Source organism: Pleurodeles waltl, chromosome 12, assembly GCF_031143425.1.
Source record: "Pleurodeles waltl isolate 20211129_DDA chromosome 12, aPleWal1.hap1.20221129, whole genome shotgun sequence".
NCBI lineage: Eukaryota > Metazoa > Chordata > Amphibia > Caudata > Salamandridae > Pleurodeles > Pleurodeles waltl.
Window position 1 is genome coordinate 714,871,948 of NC_090451.1, and position 14,444 is coordinate 714,886,391.

General features: G+C 49.2%; 1 pseudogene; it reads left to right on the top strand.

Moving 5' to 3' along the window:
- LOC138267309 (zinc finger protein 208-like) overlaps window positions 1-14,444 on the top strand; it is a 331,096-nt pseudogene that overhangs the window by 109,502 nt on the left and 207,150 nt on the right.

Below are 14,444 nucleotides of genomic sequence, written 5' to 3' on the forward strand. Positions count from 1 at the left end.
TTCAGAGCCTGTGGAAGGAGGTGGGGGGGGTCAGAGCCTGTAGATGGAAGGGGGAGGGGGTCCACGTCCTTCCACACTCCTGCAGGAGCTGCCCTGGGAAGGGATCCTAGGATTGAGGGGGAGGAGGCCGGGTTGCAAGGATGGGGGTGTTCGGGGTATGTACGGGGGGGGGGGGGCAGGTCCTTTGATACTGCTGTCAAGGGACCCGTGGATGGAGGGGGGCGGGGCTCCAGTGACCCCCCCCGGCCGTCCTCGCCCCTCCGACCTGAGCTCTCACCGCCGAGGGGCCCTCTGTGGTGCGCACGCTGCCCACAGACCCCGCGGAGGGCACTTCCTCTTCCGGGTCAGGCCGCCTCCCCACCAACATCGGACAGTAACAAGTTGCTGCCCGCTCCTTGCGTGCGCGTTTCCACTTCCGGGTCAGCGCGGCAGCGTCAGCACCAGCATTGAGCACCGAGACGTTGTCGGACGCGGTGTGTACTTCCGGGTTAGTGGAGGAGAAGTCAGCACCAGGACAGTCTCACCCCAAGTCCTTCTTCCAGCCAGGAAACTAGAAGAAAGGAGGAAGGAGCCCAGGCTGTTTCTTCACCCCGTAGGGGAGCACCTCAGGCCCAGAGCTCAGGGGCAGCACCTCAGGCCCCAGGGCTCAGGATCAGCACCTCAGGCCCCAGGGCTCAGGATCAGCACCTCAGGCCCCCAGGGCTCAGGATCAGCACCTCAGGCCCCAGGGCTCAGGGGCAGCACTTCAGGCCCCAGGGCTCAGGATCAGCACCTCAGGCCCCAGAGCTCAGGGGCAGCAACCTCAGGCCCCAGAGCTCAGGGGCAGCACCTCAGGCCCCAGAGCTCAGGGGCAGCACCTCAGGCCCCAGGGCTCAAGATCCGCACCTCAGGCCTCAGGATCAGCACCTCAGGCCCCAGGGCTCAGGGTCAGCACCTCAGGCCCCAGGCCTCAGGGTCAGCACCTCAGGCCCCAGGCCTCAGAGACACCACCTCAGGCCCCAGGGCTCAGGATCAGCACCTCAGGCCCCAGGGCTCAGGATCAGCACCTCAGGCCCCAGGGCTCAGGATCAGCACCTCAGGCACCAAAGCTCAGGGTCAGCACCTCAGGCACAAAAGCTCAGGGTCAGCACCTCAGACACCAGAGCTGCCCCAGGAGGAGGAGAGAGCCTGGACATGTCTGCACAGCTTTCTGCTCAGGTAGGAGATTGTCAGCACCTTTTGCTGTATTTGTAGAAATAGACTGAATAATTCTGGAGGAAATCTCTGCCAGGAGCCGGGCTGAGCTGGGCTGTTCTATCCGGGGACCTCTGGGGGGGGGGCTTTCCTTCCGGCCCTGGGGGTGTTTGTGGTCATCGTTTGAGTTAAAGAGAAGATCTGTGCACTGCCCCTGTATCTGACTGCACTGTGAGTGATCTGTGCACTGCTTCTACCTGCACTGTGAGGAATCTGTGCACTGCACTGCATCTTACTCCACAGTGAGGAATCTGTGCACTGCACTGCATCTTACTCCACAGTGAGGAATCTGTGCACTGCATCTTTCTGCACTGAGGAATCTGTGCACTGCATCCTACTACACTGTGAGGAATCCATGCATACTGCACTGCATCTTACTCCACAGTGAGGAATTCGTGCATACATGTTGCACTGCATCTTACTGCACAGTGATAAAGCTGTGCACTGCATCTTACTGCACTGTGAGTGACCTGCGCACTGCATCTTTCTGCACTGAGGAATCTGTGCACTGCATCTTACTGCACTGTGAGGAATCTGCACTGCACTGCATATTACTGCGAGGAATCTGTGCACTGCTTTCTTACTCCACAGTGAGGAATCTGTGTACTGCACTGCATCTTACTGCACTCTGAGGTATCTGTGCACTGCACTGCATCTTACTGCACAATGAGGAATCTGTGCACTGCATCTTACTGCACAGTGAGTGATCTGCACACTGCATCTTACTGCACTCTGAGGAATCTGTGCACTGAACTGCATCTTACTGCACAATGAGGAATCTGCACACTGCATCTTACTGCACTGTGAGTGATCTGCACACTGCATCTTACTGTACTGTGAGGAATCTGTGCACTGCATCTTACTCCACAGTGAGGAATCTGTACATGCTGCACTGCATCTTACTGCACAGTGAGGAATCTGTGCACTGCATCTTTCTGCACTGAGGAATCTGTGCACTGCATCCTACTACACTGTGAGGAATCCGTGCATACTGCACTGCATCTTACTCCACAGTGAGGAATCTGCGTACATACTTCACTGTATCTTACCTATGAGAAGTCTCTGCCAGAAGCCGGGTTTGAGCTGGGCTCTTCTATCCGGGGGGGGGGGGGGCTCTGGAGGGGCTTTCATTCCAGCCCTAGGTCAGCATTTGTGTTAAACCCCCCCAGGCCCGGAAGGAGAGCCCCCAGAGGTCACCAGATAGAAGACCCAACCTTGCCCGGCTCCTGGCAGAGATTCCTCACAGTGAAGTAAGGTGCAGTGCACAGATTGCTCCAGAGCAGTAAGATGCAGTGCATGGATTCCTCACACTGCAGTAAGATGCAGTGCAGTGTACACAGATTCCTCGCAGTAAGGTGCAGTGCACTTATTCCTCACAATGCAGCAAGATGCAGTCCACAGATTCCTCAGTGCAGTAAGGTGCAGTGCACGTATTCCTTAGTGCAGTAGGATGCAGTGCAGCATGTACAGATTCCTCATAGTGCAGTAAGATACAGTGCAGCGTGCACAGATTCCTCACAGTGCAGTAAGATGCAGTGCAGTGACATAGACTCCTCATGGTGAAGTAAGATGCAGTGCAGTGTGTACAGATTCCTCATAGTGCAGTAAGATGCAGCACAGTGCAAAGATCCCTCGTAGTGCAGTAAGATGCAGTTCCTTTGTGCACAGACTCCCTGTAGCACAGTAAGATGCAGCGAGCACAGATTCCTCATAGTGGCATATGATTCCGTGCAGTGTACATATTGCTCACAGTGCATTGCACAGATTCCCCATTGTGCAGTAAGGTGCAGTGTGCTCAGATTCCTCACAGTGCAGTAAGATGCAGTGCATTGTGCACAGATTCTTCACAGTACAGTAAGATGCAGTGCAGATTCCTCGCATTACAGTAAGATGTAGTGCAGATTCCTCACAGTGCGGTAAGATGCATTGCAGTGCACAGATTCCTCGTAGTGCAGTAAAATGCAGTGCAGTAACACAAATTCCTCATAATACAGCAAGATGCAGTGCACACATTCCTCACAATGCAGTAAGATAGAGTACAGTGACACAGATTCCTCAAAGTGCAGTAAGAAACAGCGCAGTGGTCAGATTCCTCATAGTGCAGTAAGATGCAGTGCCGTGCACAGACTTCTCACAGTGCAGTAAAACAGAGTGCAGTGACAGACACAGATTGCTAATGATGGAGTAGGATACAGTGCACAGATTTCTCACGGTGCACTAGGATGCAGTGCAGTGTGTACAGATTCTTCATGATGCAGTAAGATACAGTGCAATGCACAGACTCCTCCATGCAGTCAGATGCAGTGACACAGAGTCCTTATAGTGCAGTAAGAAACAGCACAGTGGTCAGATTCCTCATAGTGCAGTAAGATGCAGTGCAGTGCAGTGCACAGACCTCTCACAGTGCAGTAAAACACAGTGCAGTGACACAGATTCCTAATGATGAAGTAAGATGCAGTGCACAGATTCCTCATAATGCAGTAAGACGCAGTGCACAGATTCCTCACAGTGCACTAGGGTGAAGTGCAGTATGCACGGATTCCTCACAGTGTAGTAGGATGCAGTGCACAGATTCCTCAGTGCAGAAAGATGCAGTGCACAGATTCCTCACAGTGCAGTAAGATGCAGTGGAGTATGCACAGATTCCTCACTGTGGAGTAAGATGCAGTGCAGTGCACATATACCTCACAGTGCCGTAAGATGCAGTGCACAGATTCATCGTAGTGCACAAAGATGCAGTTCAGTGCCCAGATTTCTCACAGTGCAGTAAGGTGCAGTGTGCCCAGATTCCTCATAGTGCAGTAAGATGCAGTATAGAGCACAGATCCCCTCTTTAACACAAATGATGACCACAAACACCCCCAGGGCTGGAAGGAATGCCTCCCCAGAGGTCCCCAGATAGAAGAGCCCAGCTCAGCCGGGAATTTGTTCAAACTGCACTGAATCTTAGTGCAGTGTGAGAAATCTGTTCACACTGCACTACATCTTACTGCACTTTGAGAAATCTGTGCACAACACTCCACATCTTAATATTACTGCAGTGTGAGGGATCTGTGCACAGTGCACTGCATTTTATTGCACTATGAGGAATCTGTGCATGCTGCACTGGATCTTGCAGGACTGTGAGAAATCTGTGCACACTGCACTGCATCTTACAGAACCACGAGACATCGGTGCATGCTGCACTGCATGTTACTGTAATGTGGGAAATCTCTACACTGCACCTTACTGTGCTATAGGGAATCGATGCATGCCGCACTGCACCCTTTGTCAACCGTCTGCTTCTTCTTTCCTTTCCACATTTTGACTGTTGCTTTCTGTTCCTTAATCTTTTTTCTTTGTTAGTGTTCTAGGCACAGGCAGTTACTGACTATTGCACTGACTGTGAGCATTTAACCACAACACAGCATCCACATCTACCATGGCGTTCAACGATCCTGATGTTGAACAGCATGACAGATGCAAACACAAGGCAGGGTACTGTCCCCAATTACACTGGAGTTATAGGCTGCTAAACGAGCAGTGAACATTTTGGACTGTAAAAATTGTTTGCTGCAGAAAGACTATAATGCTCTATTTCAGTGATTCAGACTTCAGTGTAGAGGAATCACTTATGACTGTGTTTTTATGAATACAGTTTAATTATATGAACACGCTTACTGAAAGGGAGTGCCCTGAGGATGTTCTGCATGAGTAATATTTCAGGAAAGAAACACATGCTGCTAGCAACAAGTATTTTATGGTCTGTGTTACATTGATACATTAAATCTCATTGTACCCTGAAGATGGATATAGTTGTTTTTTGAAGCAAACTTTGTCCAACAAGTTTGCAACATATTAGACAGAACTTGTTGAAGGAAACTGATGGTGTGAAGATAGGCGTGTTTATAAGCATTTTAAAGCACACTGGGACAATAGCCTTGATTTCAGCATAACAAGGCTTACCAACAAGTACTGTGGGTCTAGGGCTCTCCCTCAAGAAATGTTAGCAGAATGAATAATTCTGGTTGCAGAGTGCCACAAGGTCCCGGCTTGAGGATGCGTTTGTAGGAACGTACCCTCTTTCTGACATGGTTACCCCCACTTTTTGCCTGTTGTCAGTATATTTTTGAGTGTGTTTACTGGGATCCTGCTAACCAGGTCCCCAGTGACTGTGCTCTCTCCTTTATACATGGTTGCTTGGACCACAAACACCCCACATTTGACATATTGGTGCACCCTTATAAGTCCCTAGTATATGGTACCCAGGTACTTGGGGCATTGGGGCACCAGGGGTCCCCCTTGGGCTGCAGCATGTATTATGTCACCCATGGGGAGCCCATACAAAGTGTATCTGCAGGCCTGCCATTGAAACCTGCGTGAAAGGTTGCACGCACCCTTTTCACCACAGGTCAGTGCACAATGTCACTGTAAGTCACCTCTAACCCAGAGGGCAGGGTGCAGGTACCTATGTGTGAGGCGTGCCCCTGCGAACTCCAGTTCCATTTTCATGGACTTCATGGGTGCGGGGACGCCATTTTACACATGTACTGGACATAGGTCATTATCTATGTCCAGCTACATAATGGTAACTCCGAACCTGGGCATGTTTGGTATCAAACATGTCGGAATCATATCCTAATAATGTTGCCAGTATTGGAAGTAGGATTCCATGCACTGTGAGGGCTCCTTAGAGGACCCACAGCATTTTCGCACCAGCTCTCAGGGGTTTTCTGGGCAGCCCAAGCAGCTGCCACCAGTCAGACAGGTTTCTGCCCTCCTGCTGCTTGAACTGCTCAAGCCCAGGAAGGCAGAACAAAATGTTTCTTTTGGGAGAGGGAGGCAACACCCTCTCCCTTTGGAAACAGGTGTTATATTGCTTGGGAGGGGGTAGCCTCCCCAAGCCACTGGTATGCCTTGAAGGGCACAGTTTTGCCCTCCTTGCATAAACCAGTCTGCACCAGTTCCAGGACCTCCAGTCCCTGCTCTGGCGCGAAACTGGACAATGGAAAGGGGAGTGACCACTCCCTTGTCCATCACCACCCCAGGGGTAGTGCCCAGAGCTCCTCCAGATGGCCCCTGGATTCTGCAGTCTTGAATCGAAGGTGGACCGAAGCCTCTGGGAGCATCTGAGTGGCCAGATCACGCAGGTGACGTCAGAGCCCCCTCTTACTGCTAGGTGACCAATCCCCCTTCCAGGGCTATTTAGGGTCTCCCTCTTGGGTGGGTCCTCAGATTTGACGGGTAAGACTCCAGCAGGACTCCTCTGCACCACTTACTTCGACTTCTGGCCACTGGAACTGCAATTGGACTCCACCGGAATCTACAATCTGCAGCTACAGTGACGACCTCGCCCTGCAACATTGTTACTTCGGCTCCTTCCAGCAACTGCAATATTTCCCCAGCTGTGCATCCTCTGAGGGCAGCAAGTCTTCAGCCTGCACAAGAAGCAAGAGAGAATCTCCCTTGGAGTGAAGGAGTCACTCCCCTGTATCCGCAGGCACAAACTGTAATGACGACCAGCTGCGTGGATCTCCTCTCATCCGGAGCTGCGTGAATCCTGCATCATGGGTGGTGGTCTGCAGTGGTCCCCTTGGTCCTCTCTGCCAGCTGTCCAACTTTGGTGGAGGTAAGCCCTTGCCTTCCCATGCTGGACAGTACCCCCGTACACCGCGTCTCTTGCAGCTACCAAGGCTTGTTGGCATCTCCTCCAAAGGATCTTCAGGCTCCATGTAGCCCCAACCCCAGCACTCTTCCCTGTGACGCACAGCCCTCTGCGTGCTTCTCCTGCAACGTGGGACCTCTCCTCAGGTGTGCTGTGTGGGCCTCTTTGCTACTCCTGGGTTCCTTGCCTATGGGTCTTTTGTGGGAGCTGCCTCTTCTTCTTTGGACTCCCTGCACTGATGAGAGTCCTTCCTGGACCTTGCTGGTCCCCAGCAGCTCCATTTTTCCTCCAACTATGACATTTGTCTTTGCCAAGGCTTCTTGGTGGTTTTTCCACACCACAGATGACTGCAATCCTTCATGCGGCTTGGGACATCGACTGCATCACCAAGGAACTTTTAATCTGCTCCAGTGCTTCATTGCTGACCGTCTTTGTCTCCCCGTCAACCAAGTCCTGCATCTGCAGACGGGTGAGTAGTGGCTCCTGCCACCACTGGACACTCCAACTGGAACTGGACTTGGTCCCCTTCTTTTCCAGGTCTTCCTCTTCCAGGATCCACCCTTGGTTTCTTGGAGTCTTGTCTGGGTCTTGCAATATCCTTCTGTGAAGTTCTGTGGGTTCATTTGGCTAGAACCAGTAACTTACCTCTTTCCTCCTGGTTGTTGGGAGGTACTCCAGTTGGGGTTTCCTAGTACCTCCAGCTCCCCTCTACTGATTCCTCTTCCTTGGGTGGGGACCCGACCTTCGCATTCCACTTTCTTAGTATATGGTTTGGTCTCCCCCTTCAGTATTGCCTATTGTTTTCACAGTTTTCTATTACTTTTTATGCCTAATTCCTGATTGTTTCTGTACATATATAGGCCCACATTTTAACTTTGGCACTAAATACCGCCTACTGCCGTGGCGACAGCTGCCAAAAGACCGTTGCAGTGGCTAACATCCGTCCGCCATAATACGACCACAGCTGGATTTCCGCCACAAGAAGGGCGGAAATCTGGCTGTGGCCATGCTGGCAGATGGTGTTAAGGTGGTGCTGCTACCACCAGCAGCGTCACTCTAGTAGATCGCTGCCAGCCATCCATATTATGAAAAATAATACGGCCTGGAGGTGTTCTGCTGGTGGGCACTGCTGGTGGTAGCAGCGCCGCAACCCGTCCCCTGCCGGAAGACCCCCTGGATTCAGGTAAGTTGGGTTTCTGACAGAGGAGGGGGGTGGGTGTGAATGAGAGTGTAGTGTTGCTTGCGTGTGTGTGTGCATGTGTGAGAATGTGTGTATGAATGCAAATGTGAATACGTTTCTGCGTGTAAGTTTGGATGTGTGTACGGATGTGTGCGTGAATGAATGGATGCATGCATGTATAAATGCTTGTATGCCTGTGTGAATGAGTGTGTGAATGCATGGTGTGTGCCTGCGAGTGTGTGCATATCAGAGGGAGGTTAAGAAGGTGGGGAGCGAACTATTAAATGTCCGTATAAGAGAGAAGCTCATTGGTGGTTTGGCAGTATATACAGTGGAGTGGACTGGCAGTCTCCTGCCTCCTAGTGACTCTCTTGTGCCTTTCAAAACGTCTGTTGAGTAATGTATGCTTAATTCATTCTGTCATTATCTACTTCCTTTTACTATCAAATCTCAGCTCCAGTTTCTATTTCCTTTCCAGTATTTCTCCTTTCCAACCTAACTGTCACATGCCCAAGGCAGCTACCCATAAAGTGATTTTTATGCTTAATTCAGTCTGTCATTACCTACTTCCTTTTACTATCAAATCTCAGCTCCGCCTTCTATTTCCTTTCCAGTATTTCTCCTTTCCAACCTAACTGTCCTATGCCCAAGGCAGCTACCCATAAAGTGATTTTAATCCCTTCGGTAAGATATCATTTTCTGGGGGCAGATCTCCCCATTGTAAATCCTCCTTCCACATTCCTTCAATCTTGTCTCCTGCTTTCCCCTCTCCTGGTCCTTCTTTTCCATCTTTACTGATTCTCTTCCCCTCAGCACTTTGAGGTGACCTTATGATGGTTCCATGAGCTATGCAAATACGTAACATAACAGGTTAGGACTATATATTTACCATAAAGCACTGCAGGGGTCTTCTTGCACTCTCTCTCACTTGCCCTTTCTCTGTTTCTAAGTGTGGGCCTCACTTTATTAGTGTTACAGTGCATCTCTGTTTTTCTCTCTGTCTCTCTGACTTGACCTCTTTATGCCTCTTTCTTCTGTCGTATTTTAGCCAAAGAACAGCAGCAGAGTCATCCTTCCCTCAGCCCTTTCCCTCCCCTGACCCTTCTTCCATCCGTTCTCCTCCCCACCACTTAGTCTCCCCAACCCTCCACCATTCTGCCATTGCTGGTGTCCCACAATTATGGACCCTCACCCTCTGTTTACTTTCTACAGCAGTGGTTCCCAACCTGTGGTCCGGGGACCCCTGGGGGTCCGCGAAGCCTTCTCAGGGGGTCCGCGAGAGCCTAGAAAATTAAAAAATATTAACAAATATTGACAAATTAGGTCCCCAGCTTCCAGTAATGACTTAGGCGGGGGTCCCTGGATTCCCATGATGATTCAGTGGGGGTCCCTGGGTTCCATTAATGTTAAAGCGGGGGTCCACAGAAATCAAAAGGTTGGGAACCACTGTTCTACAGCACACCAGGTGCTTGCAGAATATTTTTGAGGTGGTGGCCACTCTCTTGCAGACAGCTCTGGCCTGTGTGGCCTGGCTTAGGGACAAATCTGAGCCCATAGAACATGCCTGTGGCCTAGATACATCTGTGGCAATGTGATCTCAAAATGGAAGTTACCTCCATCGGGTCAGACGTGGCTGAGGACTGCTTTTCTCCTTCATCTTGTAGTCTGCACATTCTTGTAACTTGTATCTACAGTTTATAGTTTTTACCATATCTTAAGGTCAGGGTATGTTGACTCATCTTTAATTGCTTTCTTCATATTGCATTGCACAGCAATTACCACTCCTGGTGGTACACCAGGTTTAGCAGAATTAAGTGGACCCTATGATTTTCCTCAGATGAGTGTTTGATTGTGGACATCCGTTTGGAATTTTTGCTTTTTGATGGGCAGGTTGTGGAACCTGTTGAGTCTTCTAAGTCTACTGTAGGTATGCTGCCTCTTAAATTTCTTGGTGTGGTCATTTTTTGTGTGTGGTTGGTGTGTGGTAATCTTATTAAGTCATTCAGCCAAGAGGTCTAGAGTTGATTATGAGGTTTTATTAATATCTTGAAGGGAATTAATTTGTCAAGCCTTTGGAAAGCTACTTGCAGCTCCACTGGTGTTATTTGGTCAGCCGGTGAGCTTACCAATAGATGTGAAGCTAGTGCGCAGAATATGAGTTTATTCATTTGACTGTAGGTGACCTTTGGGTCACAGTTGCGGAGTGGGCGCTATTATGGTGAAGTTGAATTGTGGATTTGAGCAAATGAGAAGCCTGGGGTTCTTACACTACCATGTAACAGTATTATATAGTACCCATTTCTGTACACATGCTCATATTAAAAAAAAAAAAAACATATATCTGTGTGTGTGTATACAGGGAGTGCAGAATTATTAGGCAAGTTGTATTTTTGAGGATTAATTTTATTATTGAACAACAACCATGTTCTCAATGAACCCAAAAAACTCATTAATATCAAAGCTGAATATTTTTGGAAGTAGTTTTTAGTTAGTTTTTAGTTTTAGCTATGTTAGGGGGATATCTGTGTGTGCAGGTGACTATTACTGTGCATAATTATTAGGCAACTTAACAAAAAAAAAATATATACCCATTTCAATTATTTTTTATTACCAGTGAAACCAATATAACATCTCAACATTCACAAATATACATTTCTGACATTCAAAAACAAAAACAAATCAGTGACCAATATAGCCACCTTTCTTTGCAAGGACACTCAAAAGCCTGCCATCCATGGATTCTGTCAGTGTTTTGATCTGTTCACCATCAACATTGCGTGCAGCCTCCCAGACACTGTTCAGAGAGGTGTACTGTTTTCCCTCCTTGTAAATCTCACATTTGATGATGGACCACAGGTTCTCAATGGGGTTCAGATCAGGTGAACAAGGAGGCCATGTCATTAGATTTCCTTCTTTTATACCCTTTCTTGCCAGCCACGCTGTGGAGTACTTGGACGCGTGTGATGGAGCATTGCCCTGCATGAAAATCATGTTTTTCTTGAAGGATGCAGACTTCTTCCTGTACCACTGCTTGAAGAAGGTGTCTTCCAGGAACTGGCAGTAGGACTGGGAGTTGAGCTTGACTCCATCCTCAACCCGAAAAGGCCCCACAAGCTCATCTTTGATGATACCAGCCCAAACCAGTACTCCACCTCCACCTTGCTGGCGTCTGAGTCGGACTGGAGCTCTCTGCCCTTTACCAATCCAGCCACGGGCCCATCCATCTGGCCCATCAAGACTCACTCTCATTTCATCAGTCCATAAAACCTTAGAAAAATCAGTCTTGAGATATTTCTTGACCCAGTCTTGACATTTCAGCTTGTGTGTCTTGTTCAGTGGTGGTCGTCTTTCAGCCTTTCTTACCTTGGCCATGTCTCTGAGTACTGCACACCTTGTGCTTTTGGGCACTCCAGTGATGTTGCAGCTCTGAAATATGGCCAAACTGGTGGCAAGTGGCATCGTGGCAGCTGCACGCTTGACTTTTCTCAGTTCATGGGCAGTTATTTTGCGCCTTGGTTTTTCCACACGCTTCTTGCGACCCTGTTGACTATTTTGAATGAAACGCTTGATTGTTCGATGAGCACGCTTCAGAAGCTTTGCAATTTTAAGAGTGCTGCATCCCTCTGCAAGATATCTCACTATTTTTGACTTTTCTGAGCCTGTCAAGTCCTTCTTTTGACCCATTTTGCCAAAGGAAAGGAAGTTGCCTAATAATTATGCACACCTGCTATAGGGTGTTGATGTCACTAGACCACACCCCTTCTCATTACAGAGATGCACATCACCTAATATGCTTAATTGGTAGTAGGCTTTCGAGCCTATACAGCTTGGAGTAAGACAACATGCATAAAGAGGATGATGTGGTCAAAATACTCATTTGCCTAATAATTCTGCACTCCCTGTATATAGTATTTCTATACTGCAAACCAAGTCTAAAGGCAGCAGAGCGCTGCATGAGGTCAAAGGCAAAGTTACGGTCACTGAGGGGTAGATGGGTTCTTAGCATAGATGTCGACTGTTACTTTGTGTGATGTAATCTAACTTATTACCCGTTACTAGGGCTACACTGGTAAGGTTGTAGGCAGACTGTATAGTTATACAGGGCTTTTAACGGCTGGCGTAGTCCGAGATGGAGGGGCTGTACGGCTATGAGGGTTGAATTTTCTAAAATAGAAAAGGAGAAGTGGGAAGATAAACGTTGGAATGTTGGAGCGGATGGTATATACCGCCTGTCATGAATGCAGTATATGTTGAGCACAATACACTGATTTCTTGATGTATTGCTTATTTATTTTGCAATGCTGAGAGGTGCAGAGGCTAGTTTTGACGATGATTCTTCTTCTTTTCTTTCAGTTATGACGGAGCCAGGGCACAAGGTCTGGTTATGCGTCTTGGAGGAAAAAGACAAACCACTGGTAAGTGTTTTTGTAAGGCTTTCTTTCCTATTTATCTTCCTATTTATCCTCACAGCTATCCGTTAAATAGTACTCGGCTGAATTTGATGCTCTGTTATCCCAAACATGCTTTTCCTTTCTCGACTTGACCTTCAACAGTCTAAAGTCCAACCGATTTACCAGCGGCTGGTAATCTCACCAAGAGGAGCTTTGCCCTTTTATCTTTCTCAGGCAGGGGATGTTCCTTTAGGAAACCGGTGAAGAGACTTTTTCATATTTCACCCAATCACGTGCTCTCATTGCTCCCCAAAAGGTCCCCGTAACCGAGTAATGGAAATTAAAGATTTTAATGAATGCCACCAGAGTGGGCCATACAAGGGTCCATGCTGTGTTTTTCTGATACCTGTGTGGTGTTTTGCTACCCCAAGCTATACCACTTGCCTCCCGTTGTACTATTTCCTTTTGTGAAGTTTCCCCAGGAGGTGATTACCTATTTGGGTAAGCCACGCTCCTTTAGGACTGTGGCGGGACCCTTGCTTCACCAGTAGCCTCCTGCGATGTCCGGGGTCTTCTGTCCTCCTGCCCTGGCTTCGGAGCAGTGTTCATGTTAGCTTCTTCCGGGCCTGTCTTTGCCTCTAGCTCCTCCACAATTGTTCTCCCTCACCGGCACGAAGACGTCTTCGGTAGACCTCTCCTGGCGATTTAGTGTCTCCTCTGCTCAATCACTGCTCATCGGGGCCCTCTCACTTCTGATTCATTCCCATTTGATATCTAATGCGTGTCCTCATCGGCTATGACCTCTCCCACTTGACAGTCAGCTAACCCTGAATTAAAGGGCCTGCACCTGCCGAACGCAAATTGTGCAAAGTCGTGTCATAACAATAGGCAACAGCCCCTGCTGCCCCCTCTGACAGTAACTCTGTGGTGGGCTGGACATAGAGGAGACATGAGTCAACAGGCGGAGCGGAAGTACAGGGTGGGGGTGCCAGGGAATTTCGCTTTCTTCTCCTTCATCTGTCCCCTCACCACTGGCTCCCTCCTGACATGGCTATTGTTGGCCAGAGCCACCCCACCGTCTTTAGCTGAGCTTTCAACATTTCAGTGTGTTAATGTTCTGTAAAGAGTGTTTTCACATCTTTCTTAAACTGGAGCAAGGTTGAGTTTAATAAAGTGTGATCCACTGCTAAGGATGCTGTTGTGAGCCACAACGTGTTCAGTCACTGTTGCGGGAGCGCAGATGTGAGCCACATGATGTTAACCTACTGCTGAGGGTAAGTAGATGTGAGCCACATGACGTTCACCTACTGCTGCGGGAGGGCAGATGTGAGCCACATGACGTTCACCTATTGCTGAGGGTGGGGCGATGTGAGGCACATGACGTTCACATACTGCTTCGGGTGGGTAGGTGCGAGCCACATGACGTTCACCTACTGCTGAGGGTGGGCAGATGTGAGGCACATGACCTTCACCTACTGCTGAGGGTGGGCAGATGTGAGGCACATGACCTTCACCTACTGCTGAGGGTGGGCAGATGTGAGCCACAGGACGTTCACCTCCTGATCAGGGTGGGCAGATGAGAGCCACAATGTGTTCACTCCCTGGTAAGGGGAGGCTCCACTGCTACTGAACTCTCCATTGACAAGAATGGGCAGACATGAGCCACATGTTGTTCACCCAGTGCTTAGACCGCGCAGATATGAGTCACAGGATGTTCACCCATTGCTAAGGGTGAGCAGGTGTGAGTCACAGGGTGTTTACCCAGTGCTAAGGGTGGCCAGGTGTGAGACGCAGGGTATTCACCCAGTGCTAAGGGTGGCCAGGTGTGAGACGCAGGGTATTCACCCAGTGCTAAGGGTGGCCAGGTGTGAGTCAAGGATGTTCTCCCAGTGGTAAGGGTGGGCAGGTGTGAGCCACAGGGTGTTTTCCCAGTGCTAAGGGTGGGCAGATGTGAGTCACAGGGTGTTCACTAACTGCTAAGAGTGGGCAGGTGTGA